This window comes from Felis catus, chromosome A3 (assembly GCF_018350175.1).
Source record: "Felis catus isolate Fca126 chromosome A3, F.catus_Fca126_mat1.0, whole genome shotgun sequence".
NCBI classification, from domain to species: Eukaryota; Metazoa; Chordata; class Mammalia; order Carnivora; family Felidae; genus Felis; species Felis catus.
The window spans coordinates 112,532,733-112,550,089 of NC_058370.1; the positions used below are offsets into that span (position 1 = coordinate 112,532,733).

Here is a 17,357-nt window from a genome sequence, read left to right on the forward strand (position 1 = left end):
AATAGGTCATAAAAGCATAGTTCCAACACTTACTACCTATATGAACTTGGAGAAGTTAAACTTTCTAACTCTCAGAATCATCATTCCTTCAATGCAAATAAAAATAAGACTACTGCTATCTAGGATTTTATGGGGATTAAATTGGAGAATATATTCAAAGGACCCCATGTAGTACTAGCCCAGAGTCAGCAATAAATAAATTGTAGTCCTCACAGACTGGATGGGTCAAATGTATTCCAGCACCTTAAAAAGATGATAAATTATAAGGTTTTTACATTTTTATTATGGGGCGGGGGGTGGGGGTATTCCCCATAATGTTAAAGGTTTTTCTTCTCAGAGTCCCCATTTGTGGAGCCACTTGAGGCTCTGGGAAAACCCACATGGGAAGCTATTAACAAAGTTCTAGGGCATAAAGCAACATGCTCTCATTTGTTCAACTTCAAAAACAGACTCAGTGCACATACTCTATCTGTACAACAACCATTTATAGAGTTCACTGATATTGTGATTCCTTGAGGCAAACTGACTATAAACTGTTTAAGAAAAAATGAAAAAAAAAGTCTCTCTCTCATTTCAGTTCAGGTTATTGGAGTTTTGATTCCGACATGATTCCAAGTACATAAAAATCCAATCTGGAGTGAAGACACTTACAGCATGGTTGTTGGTGAATGCACCATAAAGGTATGAAACATTACATGACTGGGTGTACAGTTACAGCTCATGCAAGGGAGGAAACATGTCCAATACCCACTGCAACAGAAGTGCATGTTTCCAGAACCACAGGACTAGAGAGTGACATATGAACTCTGTGTTCGCTCTGTATTATAAAGACACTGTTTAGCTTTAGGAAACAGCTTAGAGACTGTGATAAGGAAAGCCCATTCTCTTGAAGATTTATTATTTTTAAATTTCTATCTCAACACCATGAAGTCATGCTCGGTCTCTGCAAACAGATTTTGTGCGGCCACAGTCCTTCCGAGGAATTTTATGCAGAAGTCCAGGTAGCTCCCCAACTAGCTTCCCCACCACTGTTCTAATCCATCTCACACTTTGCTAGTAGATGAATGTGCCCCAAATGCACTACTGTCTCTGCCTGTCCTTTCCAAAAGCACTTACTGGATTCCCCATTGTTTGTTTATGGTTTGAATCTCAAATTCCTAAAGTTAACATCCAAAGGTTTAAAGATTTGGATCTTGATTATCTTCCTAATCGTGTCTCTTACTACTCCTTTCAATATGTTCTTACTTCTTAATATAATTTTATAAGAGACTCTTTTTTTTAATGTTTATTCCTTTTTGAGAGAGAGAGAAGAATGGAGCGTGAGCAGGGGGGAGGACAGAGAGAGATGAAGACACAGAAATCTAGAGCAGGATCCAGGCTCTGAGCTGTCAGCACAGAGCCCAACGTGGGGCTCAAATTCACAAAGCATAAGATCATGACCTGAGCCTAAGTAAGATGCTTAACTAACTAAGCCAACCAAGTGCCCCAATGAATATAATTTTATGTTTATTACTTGTCTATCCCTGGGCCTTTTCTCACCTTATTCTCCCTTCTAGATGGATCATTAAACTACTCTCTTTCTGTCCAAATCCTTGTGATATTCTTACCTAACTTGAAAATTCCTTGGTTTTAGTCTTGTATTTTACTCCCAGTCTTTGTAATACTATGTATTATAGGACTATTTTTGTCCCTGTGGCATAATTACAGCTCATCCACTTTATTAATTCCATACATTCCTACTAGGCGCTAGGTACCATGCTAGGCACTGGACCTTTGGTACTGAACAAAAACAGACTTGGCTCCTGATTTCATGGTATTGTTTGTTAGTGAGCCTTCAGAAATAAACTAAATAATGGCAGAAACAAATGCACTATTACAATCATAATGAGTGAGATGTACAAATGCCATGAGATCCTAAAATAGTAAATGTGACCCAGTCAACAAGATTAGAGAAGGCTTGCCTACAGAAATGACAGTCGAGAGGATGAAATCTGAAGAACTGCTTCAAGTTTATTGGATAAAGAGGGTGGGAAAGAGAGTTTCTGGCAAAGTGCCTGTATTGGAAGGGAAACAGGCAAGAAATAGGAACTGAGAGGCGCCAAGGTTGATGGAGCAGAAAAATAGCAGTGTGCTTTGCAGAAAAATGGATTTGGTAAGTTGGGGAGTGGCCAGGCCATAGATGGCCTTCTAGGACAGTGGTTCTCAAGCAGTAGTCTCAAGAGCACTTTACTCTCTTAAAAGTTAACCAAAACTTCAAAGAACCTTTGTTCATCTGTGCATTATATCTATCAACAGTTACTGTTTTATAAATTAAATCTGAGAAATTTTTAGTGTTTATTAAAATAACAAAAACAGGGGCACCTGGGTGGCCCAGTTGGTTAAGTGTCCGACTTCGGCTCAGGTCACGATCTCAGGGCTCATGAGTTCGAGCCCCGCATCGGGCTCTGTGCTCATAGTTCAGAGCCTGGGGCCTGCCTCAGATTTTGTGTTTCCCCTCTCTCTCTGCCCCACCCCCACTCACACTCTGTCTCTCAAAAATGAATGCCATTTTTTTTAAATAACAAAAGTAAATGTATTACGCATTAACATGAATAGTATGATATTTATTTAAATAAAACACCTATCTCAAAACAAAAAGGAACTAGAGAGAAAGGAGTGATAGTTTTATATTTTTGAAAGTCCCTCTAATATTTGTCTCCATAGAAGAACTGGATTCTCACATCTGCTTCTGCATTTGTTCTGTTATAATATCATAGGTCAGGTTGCCATGGAAAATTCCAGTCCACTGAGAAAGAATGAGTATAACAAACCATAGTATTATTAAGAAAATAATTTTGACCTTGTGGAACCCCTGAATAGATCCCTAAAGGACCTGAGAATAGCTGTTCTACATCACGGTAATAGATTTATGTCCTATACCGTGTAGAGAGCATTACAAGGAAGCAAGAAAAGAGGTGGGTGGATGAAAGCAGTAGCATTTTGTAACATTTCAGTGAGACTGGTAGCTCAGACTAGCGTGTTTCACACTTATAGAGAAGGTGGAAAATTCCAGTTAGGAGATTTAATGGACAACACTTGGTGACAGATCTGATAAGGAAAAAGAAAGAAAGAGCTGAAAAGGATGCGTTCTAGCCTTCTGGTTTGTACTACTAGGTAGATAACTGGACTCTTCACTGAAAGAGGAAACAGAGAAATAGAAACAGTCTTGTGCAGCACAGTCACAGATTTAGTTTGGCCAAGTTGAGTCTGAAGTGCTTTCAAGTTATCCCTCCCAAAATGGCAAGTAAACTGTCACCTATATATGCCTAGAGCACAGAATACTGGCCTTGGCTAAACAGAGACATGTGTGAGCCCTGTCCCTATGATGGCTGATAAAGTATATGTTTGCTTAGGGGAAAATAAAGAGAAACTAAAGTGCAGAACCAAGCGTCAAGGAATTCCTAAATGTAATGATTGAAGTGAGGAAGCCATATTAGTAATGCAAAAAGGAGGCAGTGTAGCCACTGAGCTAGAGGGAAAATCAGGTTATTCGGGAATACCCATTGAAGTAAGTCTCCTGAGGAAGATAGGATCCAAGTTAACATTTCGTTGTTGTTTTACTCCACTATCACTTTGGAAGCAAAAGTACCATGGACCTAAAGATCCGATTATATGAGAATGGGACTAAATTCAAATATAAACAACTGTGCAGAACCTGGCTGGTCAGAAGCTAGAAGGGAGATTTTCTGATTGGGAAGCAGTTTTTCTGGCAGACAGTGCTTGCATTGAGTCACAGGTCAAATGTTACCTAAGAGCTAGTCATTATATCTGGTTACAGAATGCAGGTAAGAGAGATTATGTATGCTATACTCATTTACTCAATTCTTCAAAAAAGCCTTAGGGAGAAAAATCATATGAAGATGTTCCATCTTTGACTAAGTGTAGAAAGTTTTTCGGGGCTTTAGAGAATCTGAGTACCTGATCATTGCATTTCTTATTAAAAAATTAATATGTGTTAAGATTTTCTTTCTTTTTTAAATTTTTTAAAAATTTATTTGACAGAGAAAGAGAGAGCAAGCAGGGGAGAGGCAGACAGAGGGGGAGAGAGAGAGTATCCCAAGCAGGCTCGGCACTGTCAGCACGGAGCCTGATGAGCGGCTCGAACTCACAAACCATGAGATCGTGACCTGAGCTGAAACCAAGAGTTGGACAGTTAACCGACCACCCAGGCACCCCAATATGTGTTAAGATTTTCTTAAATTCATTTAGAATTTGGGATCTGATGCAAGCTGGAATGTTCCCCTTCTGAAATTCTTTTAGTAAGAAATATGTCTCAGAAAACAAATGTATTCGATCCTTTGGGAATAAATGAATTTAATGTAAATTACAGTAAACAATATTGATCAAAAAGAATAGGGTCAAAAGAAAGAAAAGTTGGAGGAGCAAATAGCTGAGAATGTCATTTCTGCATAGCAAAGGAATATCATAGGGTAACACACTAGCTGACTTAGAGCAGCAAATATTTTAGCACATCAGCCATGTGACAAGTAACATGACAGATACCTCAGATAAAAATATGAAAACGAGAACATTTATACTCTGGGGATAGGAATGTGTAAATGCATGACTCCAAAACAACGTGGCTAGTGCCATATTTTTTTTAGTCTTTTTCTTTCTGTTGATGGAAGGAAAAGACACAAGGATTTCAAACTCTCTGAGACATAACAAGGTATTGAAAAGGCAATGGAATGAGAAGAAATGGAGAAGCCTAGCACTCATACTAGATGAAATTACAGTATGGCTTATTAAGGCCTACCAAAAATAGCATCAAAGCTTTAGAGAAACCTAGGTATTTTGACAACAAATTAAGCCAGCAGAAACAGAAAAGTTGGAGGAAATGTTGCCTATAGTTTTGATTTGGGTTAAGTGACAACCAATTCAGCAAACCAGACCAAACAGACTATTGGTGGTAGCTGTGACAGAGAAATGAAGGCGGTTATTAAAAGAAGCCAAAGGTATTTGTTACCAACTTGCTTAGAAAGTCATTTCAGACAGCTTCTTCAAATAATAATTCCGTGTCACTGAACGAAAAAAAACAAAGTTAGCAAGGTTTAATTGATGAAACAGAATCTGTACAAACATATCATTTTAGTCCTAGGTATTTTTATTTTCTTATATATTGCCTTAAGTTACTCGGTTAAGCTCTCTTTAAAAAGGATTCACTTTTGCTGAAGATGTATTTTTGTGAAAAATTAATGTATTTAAAGTGTTGTTCAGTCTTTCTATGTGTGATACAATATACTAGCTAATGATGATATTAACAGCAACTCAAACATGTGATAGGTTTATTCACCTTTTTGAGCTGCTAGTAAGGAATGGATGAAGGCAACCCTTTCCTTGGGTTGCAAAATGTCTTAACGGTGATGTATCACCCAGGATATTGTTAATATGTTCAATATCAGAATTTAGAAAGAAATAAAATCAGTGCACATGTCAGAGATACAGCTCTTACGCATACCCTTGGATTATTGCTACAGATCAGGAACAAATTTAACTTTACTGAGTCACCCAGCTGGCCACTTGCACAGACCTCCTCTGCTTCTGTGATATCCTAGTGCAGCGCATTTTACAAAGCCAGGAATATGAGAAGAGGCCACAAATGTGTAGACTTGGTCGCTCAAATAGAACAAGATTTATGAATGTGAACACTTACCTGAGAGTTTCAGTTCAAATTCAGCCCATGACCTAGTCACAATACAGCCATCAGGGGCTCAGCCCACTGTGTGTAGGCAACCAATAATGGGAGGAGATAAATAGGACAAAGGCAACATGTGCAAAGTGTTCCTGGGGCAAATGTAAGAGCAGCAAAGTGACCTAGAAAGAGGGTAAATCAAAAAGGAAATGCTTGAGCTATGTTTTAAACACTTAATAGACATTTTCCAAGAAAAGGAAAATGAACAAAGCACACTAGGTAAAGAGACAAAATCATCAAATGCACAGTCAGGTAGAAGAGAATAGGATATTTGTGAACCGACAATCATTTGACATGGATCAAGTGGACATTTGGAATGGGACTGGAAGAACAAGAGCCTTCAAAGGCTGGGTGAAAAACGCCCAAAGATGAAGGTCTTCAGATGTCACACAAAGGCATTTGGATCTATGCTATATCCACTTGCAAAGGAAAGATTTTAACAGTGAGCCCCTATTTTTAAAAATGGTACCTTTGTGAGAGTTTAATACATAAAAATGAACACAAGTGAATGAAGATTGGGGTTCTGAGACCACATTTATTGCTCTCCTTAACCCCAGAGGTGACAGGAAAGGGGGGCTGGGGGCCAAGCAATGCTGAGGAGGTAGAATGAAGCTGTCCCATCCTTCAGACACACCCACGCAGCAAAACCACAACCACAAAACCTGCAACTGCCTTCCCATAGGAGGTGAGGCAAGGCTTCTATGATCATCCGACCTTCCTTCTACTCGTCAACATTACCTACCAGTAGTCACTACAGACGACTCTTCACCTGTCTGTCCTTTACAAGTGGTTTGATAGGAGTCCCACATTAAACCATTTCTTATTCCACACACTTCCTGTGAGATCACATCCCCTCTCATGGTTTAACAAAGACCCAAATGTCAAAGATTCCCCAAAACATGATCTCTAATCATGATATCTCACCTGAGATTCCAACTGGGCTTTTCTACTTGGCTGTCTTATACATCTCCGACCCAGAATGCTAAAATTGTAGTCTTAGAAAGGATTAGAAACATCTGCCCCTCCATGTCTACATTTTACAGATGAAAAATATAACCCAGAGATATTTATTGCTCTGTCAGGTTGTCTTTCTCCCCATGTCTGAAATGGGAACAGAACCCAAATGCCCCAACTCATATTTCTTCTTTCCCTCATTATTTAATTCGACTGTATGCATTGACTCCAGGGATGGGCTGTATTATGGGGACAGCACTGAGCTAGGCACATTAGGGAATATAACAATGAGTAAGACACTTCAAGCAGCTTATAATCAAGTACAGAGAGTAAATATGTACCGTAACACAAGGCAAAATAGAAGTGCTCCATGAGAGCTATAGAGAAGAGCTACAGGGTCCAAATGAGGGCCAGTTTGTGTTTGGTTTTGTTTGTATTTTTTAATATGTGTTACACATTCATATGCTTCTTACATGAATTTAGCTATATTCCTAACCATGTCTGCTTTACACACCAAGCATACAGTTGGCATGCACATGTTCCCTCCTCAAAGGAAAGCCACAAATTAACTTCAGGATCATAGATGGAGCTTTGTGTATTTTCTTGCCCCAAACGAACACAAAGTCATTAACTTCTCCGAGTCTGGGGAAATCCTGGGGTGAAGACAGACACAGAGAGGCAGTAAAGCAATTTGAGCCCAGAGCGGATGGCGTGTTGCAGAAAGCGCACAGTGGATCATGCGACAAGCTGTCAGGCCCGCTTCCCACGCTGCGGCAACACCTCAACACAGCCTTACATTCAGAAAACAACCTGTTTGTTTATTTCAACCGCATTGGCTGTGAGAGAGAGCCTCAGTCTTGGAACTGCAGCATCCACAACAGTTCTTTCTGTCTCTTCTTGGACTTCTCCAGGTTTGGAACTCATTAGGGAGGCAGAGAGAAATGTAGAGCTCAGGAAAGTGAAATGCGTATCACTAGGAACCTTTTCAATTTGAGTTTATAGAGAGAATACCTATTAGGAAAGATGTTACTGCGTGAGATCCCTGAAGTCCTCTTATGGACTGTGAGCAATGATAATAAGGAACAAGAGTTCAGCACCATCCACTGAGAATCTCAATTTTAATAGGAGTCTGATTGGCATTTTCCTAGGTTATACCCTCTGGCTCAGAAAAGGGAGGAAAATTATGACGGTGAAAAAGCAGCATCCGCCCTCCCAGGGTCCTCCACAACTCTTGTACCTGCAAAATTCAAAGCAGCAGAAAATGATCAGAGGTGCATTTCCAGGTCTGTAGGAGAGCTAGAGGGAGAAATTGCCTCAAGTCACAGTGAAAAGACTGGAAAATAAACTTCCGAAGGGACACTATCGGCAAGAACTCTCAACAATTATCCCTCGCAGCATCAATATATGCAACATATTTATACAGAGACACCACAAAACCAGAGGACTAAGAATTCCAAGAGGCAGCATGGTAGACAGCAGAGAGTTTCAAACCTTAATGAGAATCATAATGCCCTGGAGACCTTTTTAAATTGCAGCCCTCATTCAGTAGATCTGGGGTGGCGCCTGGATTTGGCATTTTTAAGGAGCTTCTAGGTGACCATGCAGGACCCGTGGACCCATGGACCACACCATGAATAGCGAAGAGAAGTAAAGTTCATCACATTAAAAACTGGGATTGCCCTCCCTTCCTGTCTGTCTGCCTCCATCACACACACACAGCCGGCCACAGTACTTACACACTTCTTAATCTGCACTGGAAACCTTACCTCCCTAGGTCTCTACTCCTCTAAAATGGGATACTAATTATATGACTAAAATTGAGTCCCATTGAGAAATAATGTATATGAAAATGCTTTAATTATAAAACAGTATAAACAAAATATACTGTTATTTGAGAAAACGGAACTATGAAATTTCTCACCTTAAAAGAAAAACCACAGAGGATGATAATGGTTAGTATACAAAGGTTTCATTTTCTTTTCATTCTATTAGATGCATTTTTTAGAGAGAGACAGAGACAGTGCAGGGGGGTCGGGGGGAGGAGCAGAGAGCAAGGGAGACAGAGAATTCCAAGCAGGCTCTGCACAGAGTGGGACCGCGAACCCACGAAACCATGAGATCATGACCTGAGCCAAAACCAAGAGTTGGAAACTTATCCTACTGAGCTACCCAGGCACCCCTCAAAGATTTCATTTTTAAAATACTGAAATTAAATTGCTCTCCGTCTCTGAAGACAACAGCTGTAAGCTTCTATGGCAGTGGTTCTCAAACCCTGCTGCCTATTAAAATCACCCAAGCCTTGAAAAAAATATTTTAAAGCTTAAAAAAAAAATACTGTTGTGTAGGGCACTTTCCAAATCTTGCCCTACAATTCTGATGCAATTGGTCTAAAGGGGGACCCTGACACAAAGTGATTTTTTTTAAGAACTCGGGTAATTTTAATATGTAGTCAATGTTAAGAACCACTGGACTTTGAGAGGAATGCTCACTGTGCAGAGCCAGCTGGGAAAATCAGGGAAAGTTGACTGGGTGGCAGTAAAAAAGGAAAACGAGAGGTCTGGACAGGCGTCTGTGTCAGTATATACCTGCTTACTGAGGGAAAACTGGTTTCTCCATTGAAAAGATATTTAAAGAAAATGGGAGAAGCTGGTGAGGGTGATAATAAGGCTTATCTCACTATTCGTTGTGAGGATCAAATGGGATAATGTCTGTGAAGGTACTTGAATGTCTGTTAAGTACTATAAAAAGTATGATTCATCAAACAACTCTTCATACCAGATTCACCTTACCAGGTCCATCAAACAACTCTTATATGTAGAAGAGAGTGAGATGTAACTGTCAAAGAGGGTCCCTTTAAAGGAGTCTCTTAAAGCATTCACCTCCTAACATAATGTGTTACAACCTGATAAAAATTATGGAGGAATCTGTGTGCTCTAAGCTAAGTAAAATCTCTGATTATTGTCTGCATTTTTGTTGTTGTTGTTCTTGACCTTAAAGATTACTCAGTTCTTTGCTGACTAAGTACTCTTCAAATTTCAGTTTTGAAACAAAAGCAAGTTTTTGTGAGCCTCTTAAAAATAAAGAAATCTTTCAGGGCCTTGCAAACAAAAGTGAGGTGTAGCACATCGACAAATTTACATAACAAGCAGATATTGAAAATAAAAATCCAATAGAAGAGAAAGTACCTACCCAAAGGCAGGGTGTGTGGAAGAGGTAAGGCAGTATTCCCTGGTTTCCACTGTGGCACAGAAAGATCACAGCTCTTTGCCCATGGCTATCTAAGAAAACATGACAGGCCCTTGTCATGAAATGATCTTGGAAGGAAAGTCTCTCAGGGGTGTCAGAGACTCTGAAGCATGGAAAATATAATAGTGTTGAGAAACAAACCAGCTAGTAGGGCAAGTCTCATTGGGGAAGAAGCAAAAACTCAAAAAATATAAAAATATGACAATTTTATGAAACTCGAGGTGTGATTGCTTTCTTCTTTGTGGAATTGAAGGATGTATGCTTGGTAGTGCAGAATAAACTGTGAACAGTTAATAGTTATTAAAACATTGTAAGGTGAATGGAAAGTCCACAGCCACCTAAGATAAAAGGCTGTGGCTGAGACATGTAATATATGTACGCACTAAAGCCTGGGAGGAAAAGCTAGGGACAATGTTTCCCTGGGGAATTGGCACTTACAGAACCACCCATGTACACTCGGGAACTTAGGAAGCCATTCCCATGCTTGGGGCAGAATACACACTCATAAAATACCAGAGGAGGACCTAAGCTTTCACCTTCGGCAGATCTTTAGGCTCACTGCAAGCAAGAAGTGAAGGCTAGGACAAAGTTGTACGTGACCTGGCTAAGTGTTAAAGAAGTGCCACAGCACAGAGCCAGTCTGCAAAGACTGGAATAGGGGTGTGTGTGTGTGTGTGTGTGTGTGTGTGTGTGTGTGTGTGTGTGTGTATGTGTGTGTGTGTGTGTGTTTGAGCTCCTGGATTTCGAGAAAATCTCTGTCACAATACTAGCTAAATAGAGCTAAATGAACAGAGACCTCAGTGAGCACACACAACAAGGAATAGAGTTATTGCAAAACTAGGTTGGAAAAGTAACTAAACAGATGATCTCAACCTTCAACAATCAAGAAATAGCAAACCCTGAGGAAGAAGACTAATCTTATTTCTAAAACTAACATATCATATTTAACTTTCTAGTTTTCAACCAAGAAAAATCACAAAGAGTACAAAGAAACAGGGAAGTATAACCCATTCAAAGGATGGTTGTATGGGTGGATGGATGGATGGATGGATGGATGGATAGCTGGATGGATGGATAATACATATATACAACATACATACATACATACATACATACATACATACATACATACATACAAATAGAAACACTCTCTGAGGAAGCCCAGCCATTGGGTATACTAGACAAAGACTATATCAACTGTCAAAGAAGAACAATGCTTGCACCTATAAAAACAAGTCAGTATTTCAGTATTATTTCTAGAAAAGAGCTTTGAATTGTTTTGAGCCAGGGACTGAGGTTTTCAGGTTCTGCAACATATTCACGTTTAAGTGTCAATTAAGTCCTTAAGAATAAAAATGTTTGAGGCAGGTGTTACCAGATGAATTGGCCATCTCTAAAGACTGTCTGGCTAGATAACTTTTGATAAGCAGAAACATCTTTTCTTTTTAATTTTTTAACGTTTATTTTTGAGAGAGAGAGAGAGAGAGAGAGAGAGCAGGGAAGGGCAGAGACAGAGGGAGACACAGAATCCAAAGCAGACTCCAGGCTCTGAGCTGTCAGCACAGAGCCTGACATGGGGCTCAAACTCAGAAACCCTGGGATCATGACCTGAGCAGAAGTCAGATGCTTAACCGACTCTGCCACCCAGGCACCCTGATAAGCAGAAACATCTTAAAAAACTACCCTCATGTGTCTGCTTTGCTAAGTGATGAATGACTTACAAAATGTTTCCCTAATGTCTTGAATTAATTCAACTGTGGAAAGTTGTGCTACAAAGTAATTCTGACTCTGCCCACAAGAAAAAAATAACTGGAGCCTGGGTGGCTCAGTCAGTAAAGAGTGTGACTCCTGATTTCAGCTCAGGTCATGAACTCACAGCCATGGGACTAAGCCCCACATCAAGCTCTGCGCTGAGTATGGAGACTGCTTGGGATTCTCTTTCTCTCCCTCCCTCTCCCTCTCTCTCTGTCCCTCCCATGCTTGTTCTCTCTCTCTCTCTCTCACTCTCTGAATAAGTAAACATTTACAAAAAATAATTATATTTTTAGGTACTTAGTACATACTAGACAATGTATTAAATATTCTACATGGATATTTTCATTAGAACTCTCTGAAATATATTTATCATCCCCATTTTACTGATGAGAGAAAACAGTCTTAAAGTTGAAAAATTAACCAAAAAGCTTACAGATAGGTTATGAGAGACTAGAGATTTGAACCAGACTACAATTTGCCTTCCTCCAGAGTTCACCCACACTTGGCCACCTGTAGTGTCTCCCAGATGCTGTAGATTGGAGCCACCCAGCTAATTCAGAATATTTTTTAAAAATTTGTCTGTGTTTTTTAAGAAGGTAAAACTCAGCTTTCTTATATTTGATTATCAAGTAAAAATATATCAAGTCCATAATTCAGGCAATCCTCTGGATTTAACATTTGACATTTAACATAATTAACATCAGACACATTCAATAATAAAGACTATAAAGAACACCATAGATGTCTGCCAACCGGAATATTTTTACCTTACAAATATGTGACTCTCTAACTACTCAAAGTTTACCACGTACATATGTTCTCCACTTCCAGAACTAAAGAAAACCCCAACTGGCTACTATAGTTAATTCCTTGCCTTCCATTTAAAAAGGAAAAGAACAAACCTTTCAATTTTAAACAAACTTCTAGTAGTCCATACCTTTCAGATAGGTTGGTTCAGCTGAAAATTGGAATGACCTTTCAGTAATTGACATCATAAAAGTAAAGTAAAGGATATAAAAATATATGGCACATGTATATACCTGATGCAAAATTATTGAAAAAGTAGAGTAGCACAACGAAGTAATAAAAACGAGCAATTGTTATGCCTAAGTGGCTTGGAAAATCCTTGGCAAGGAATTTAGTGGTAATAGATCTAAGGTTTTCATTCTGAAACTCATTATTCTTGCTTTTTCACCTTGATGATTTAAAAGTCCTAAATGAGAGACTGGATAAGGATAGCTGTGGGGAGAACCAGAGAAGGAAGTGGGTACAAAGAGAGAAAGAATGAGGAACTACTGAGAACAGAAACTAACCTTTACTTTTCAAGGGGAAAGCAAGCCCAACACAGAATGAGGGAAACCTCACTGGAGAAAGCATGCGGCACACAAAAGTGAAGAACGGAGGTGGTTAATAGACAGAATGACTCATCTGATGTTGGATTTTCCTAGCAAACAACATTGCTAAATCAGGCATATTTTGTTCTGTGAGTGTCAAGAGAATACAAAGACAGTCTAAATCCAACAACAAAAATCATTGATTCCAAAAGAACAGATGGAAACCCGTTGATAATGAACCCCAGAGCACATTCACTGAATGTGGCTCAGCTCCTTAGGGAATAGCATGCCCAAAGATTAGTCTCAAGACTTTATTATCATTAGACATTCTCTTTAATTAGGATGAGTTTTAGTTAGTACTGAGGTCACATTTCTAAAACCTTAACCTGCCTGGAAAAATAAAAAATAAAACCCAATGTACTGAAGGACTAATCCTAGTATTCAATCACAGCTTTGGACGGTTTTGCTTACATCTCATATTCAACTCAGCAACTTTCAAATGTGTCACATTGCCTTGGTTTTACCTATCCTTGTTACCCAGGGACATTTGGGCAGGTATGAATAATCACCTAATCTCAATCCACTGTGCTATCGAGAAACTAAAGTCTTTATACTACTGATGAGTTTTCAAGCTAATTTAGGAGAGCTTATAATTTTGATGGTTTCAGCTGAACATTACCTCATATTTTCATCTAGACCTTTATAATGCAATGGAGGTTTCCCAGTTTTAAGAAACACAATATATATGAATGCAAGTCACGTCCTTCCCCCTTCCATCATTTTGTCCATCAACCTTGAGCTAAAAAGCCTGAGCTTTACTGCAGAATGATTGAGGGACTGTGTAGAAGAAATCACAAGTGAAAGAACACTTACATAAGGATACTTACTCTATAGCACAAACAGAACGAGAGTTCCAGATTTGTGCAGATCTAGCCATGTTGCCATATTTAATCCCATTGTAAAGTACATATCACCGCATTCTGTAACTCCAGTATATTGGTGAAGAAGGCAGGCAATCACCAAGGAAGGAAGTAACAAAGGAAAGGTTTCTTCATTGCTTTCTAAAAAGAAAGATAAGCCGTCAAGCCAATTGCAGCATTAATTTTCCAACTCCTTTTAGATATTCCAAATTTGAATTCAGGCAAAATAACATTTAAATTTCCCCCAAATTAGGTGACTTCTGTTTACTGTCCCAAATCTTAGAGACGTAACATTCTCTCTGAGGAATTCCTTGTTGGAAGATGAAGACCAGCGCTCACTCTTGGTAGTCTACACTACAGGCAGATGAGACAAAAGGCTCTTCCCTCTTCTAGAAGGGAGGGCTGCACCCAGATTTAGCTGCCCAGGCTCCAATGGCCCCCATGAGTGGTGCAGCTGGCTCTCCTGACAATTTCTCTAAATAAATGACACCTAACCCAAATTATCCAGTGACCAATAATCCAATAATCTTCTTACTGACAAAATTGTTCTTGTACCATATACGACATAATGGGCAAGGTCCCTTCCCTGGAATGATGACTATAATAAAAGATGATTCAGTGTCTATGGAGTATTCAAACCATGCACATTCCAAAGAAAAGTCTGGCGTTTGACTAACTTCTAGAAGGTAACCTTTAAGCCATTGGGATCTCCTGTCAGATAAGAGTATCTTTGTTCACCTAGGGCCTTGTGTCATGCCAGATGGTCTATACTAACAATGTGGTTTGTGACCAAGGCCTTGGGCCACATGTTATCAGTCTAACCTCTGAAGGAGCCTAGAAACTAAGTAACTAAGGTCAGCCACATGAATGCTCCATGCCTACATGATCAACCCTCAATAAAAACTCTGGACACTACGGATTAAGTGAACTCCTCTAGGTGACAATACTCCAGATGCATTTTCACACATTATTGAGAGAATTAAATACTAGACAACTCCCTAGGAAGAGATGACTGGGAGCCCATGCAGAATAAATAAGTAGATTTTGTGTCTTCCATAAGGATCCAATCTCTTTGTATCATATGTATCAAAATAGACTAATCACATAATTTTCACAACAAAAATTTTAAAGAAAGGGTTCTGCTTTTGTCAACTTGGAAGGGGATATTTATTTAGTGAACACGAGTATAATAGCTAATTTGCATCTAAAAGAATAAAACCTATTTGTCTTTTACTGTAAGAATTTTTAATGTTTTAAATAAATCCTCTGGGGAAAACAACAGGTTTTATTCTGTTAGGTGCAAATATAACAGTACTTGAAAGATGTTGGGTTACTCAATAAATATTGGTTAAACACACAAGTGAATTATTGGTTCCTAATAGAACCCTGTCCCCTGGTTTTGCTGTGTGTGTGTGTGTGTGTGTGTGTGTGTGTATGCGTTTTCCTGTATAAAAGCTCAGGTTGAATATAACTGAGAATCAAAGCTAAGCTGTGGAAAATGAATAAGTTCTACCTTATTATTGTTTGTAGATCAAGCAAACCATCATCTCCACCACTCACAACACCAAGCAAGCAGTTACCACTGGCAAGTACAACCAAAGATGGCCTTCTGCAAATGGGTTGCTATCTCCCTCTTGGCCACCTTATAAACACCTTGCATTCTTGACTGATGTCCCAAACTTCTGGATCATAGCCCACCATCTGGACTTCTGTCCTCCTCCAAGGGTACTGCCTGCTCTGGGCCACTACTCAGTTGTTAATTCATTACACTGACTACAGCAAATTTCCTACTCATGATCACTCAAATGTTTTTCCAAAAGCAAGAACTGCCAAACATCCTTCATTACAAACTCCATCCAAATCCTGTTTAACAATATGCTATTTGTGCATTAGGAATAAATTTCGTTAGATATCTGCTCGGAGAAGCACTCCTTTTCTAAAGTTTTAGACATTACAGTTTTTAAAAGGAAATGTTGAAAGAGCAAACAAAATCACCGAATGGTTACGGTCTGGGCTGGAAAGTTCCAGACTTGCCGGCCAGGCCCAGCCAGCTGCCTGTGACTTTCCACACATCAGCAAGTTCCCCTCATAAAAGGTTTACAGCTCAAGCCAGGCTGGCTGCAGACAGAGTTAAACCAACACAGTACAAAAAAGTGAGAGGAAAACAGTGTGAGACCAATTAAAACAAATTGGTAATGAAAGCAACAGCTGGATGTCAACATGTTCTGCTCTGTTAATGGTATGTCGACGGGGTGATTTTTAGAGAACTGGTGCCTTCTGAAGGAAAGGAGAGACCAGCTCCCTAATGGGACAGAGCAGGCCTGTACCTCACCAGAGGCATTCCTGCCCACTCACTTGGGAGGCCACCTGCACAGATGAAAACCTGTGCAAGAAACTTTTGTCTTTTCTAAGGCCTCCCACCAAACTGCCGCCATGGGGGGAAGGGAATAACATGCCGACCATCCCCTGCTGGGCTCATTTGACAAACAATGTTATGACAGCAGAGGAGAGTCAAGGCAGTCTGAAGAGCGCTGGAAAGTCCGAGGAGCTGGGTTCTGAATCCAGCACTGTCATTTTGACCTTTGTCCCTGCTACAAACACCTCATCTATAAAGAGAGGAATGAAACACCTTTTTTTTTTTTTGGCCTGCTTACAGGAGTATCTCAAAGATGAGATGAGAAATTATATAGGAAGACAGTTCAGAAACTGGAAACATTGCCCTCATTTAAGGAGTTCTTCTTACATAGCTGGCTGGCATGTTTTTAAAAACTGGTTTCATAACTGTTCCAGAGCATGTAATGTTGAGTCTTGTATTGAACCACCTGCTCCTTCTCATAGCACAAGGTAAATCCTGGACATCGTTGCTGAGAAATCATCTGTGAGATGTAATGCATGTTGGCTGAGTGTATGTGTGCCAGAACTTTTAATCATCTCATCCTCATAACAAGCCTCTGAATTAGGTATTATCATTACACCTTACAGACAAAAAAACCTGAGGCTCAGAGAGGTTAAGTAAGTTGCTCCAAGTAACATAGCTATTTAGTTAAGGGCCCAGAACGTGAATTACTACAGAGACTGCACTTCTAACCACTGTGCTACTTTCCTGCCTTCATTGTCCCCATTCTCATGCAGCAGGGTGTTGATACAGGGTTAAGCCCCAAAGGCCAACAGCAAAGCAGTACGAGCCTAGAGTCTAAATATGAACCACTTACCAGGATCAACCCTGGGGTAATTTGAGTTTCTGCCCCAGATGACAGCTTTAACTTAAGTGACCAAGCCAAGGAGATACCTCACCCCCTCCTAAGAAGTGGGTCCTTGTGGGGGAAGTGGTGTTTTCTATAAACATGAAAGCATCCCACGAGAGACCATCAGCTGTGAGCAACTATACAGAAAGGGTAACATGCCCGTTCAAAAGAA

General features: G+C 39.7%; 1 long non-coding RNA gene across 3 annotated transcripts in view; it reads right to left on the reverse strand.

Moving 5' to 3' along the window:
- Nucleotides 1-17,357, reverse strand: part of LOC109498306 — a 75,536-nt gene that overhangs the window by 20,714 nt on the left and 37,465 nt on the right. For 2 of the 3 annotated variants that reach the window (XR_006595831.1, XR_006595830.1), the window contains exons 2-4: nt 13,908-14,081; nt 5,693-5,853; nt 5,010-5,060 (exon numbers count right to left, since the gene is read on the reverse strand). This is a non-coding gene — a long non-coding RNA (uncharacterized LOC109498306). The remainder of the gene's footprint in view (nt 1-5,009; nt 5,061-5,692; nt 5,854-13,907; nt 14,082-17,357) is intronic. The other variant, XR_002741258.2, reaches the window with a different exon arrangement.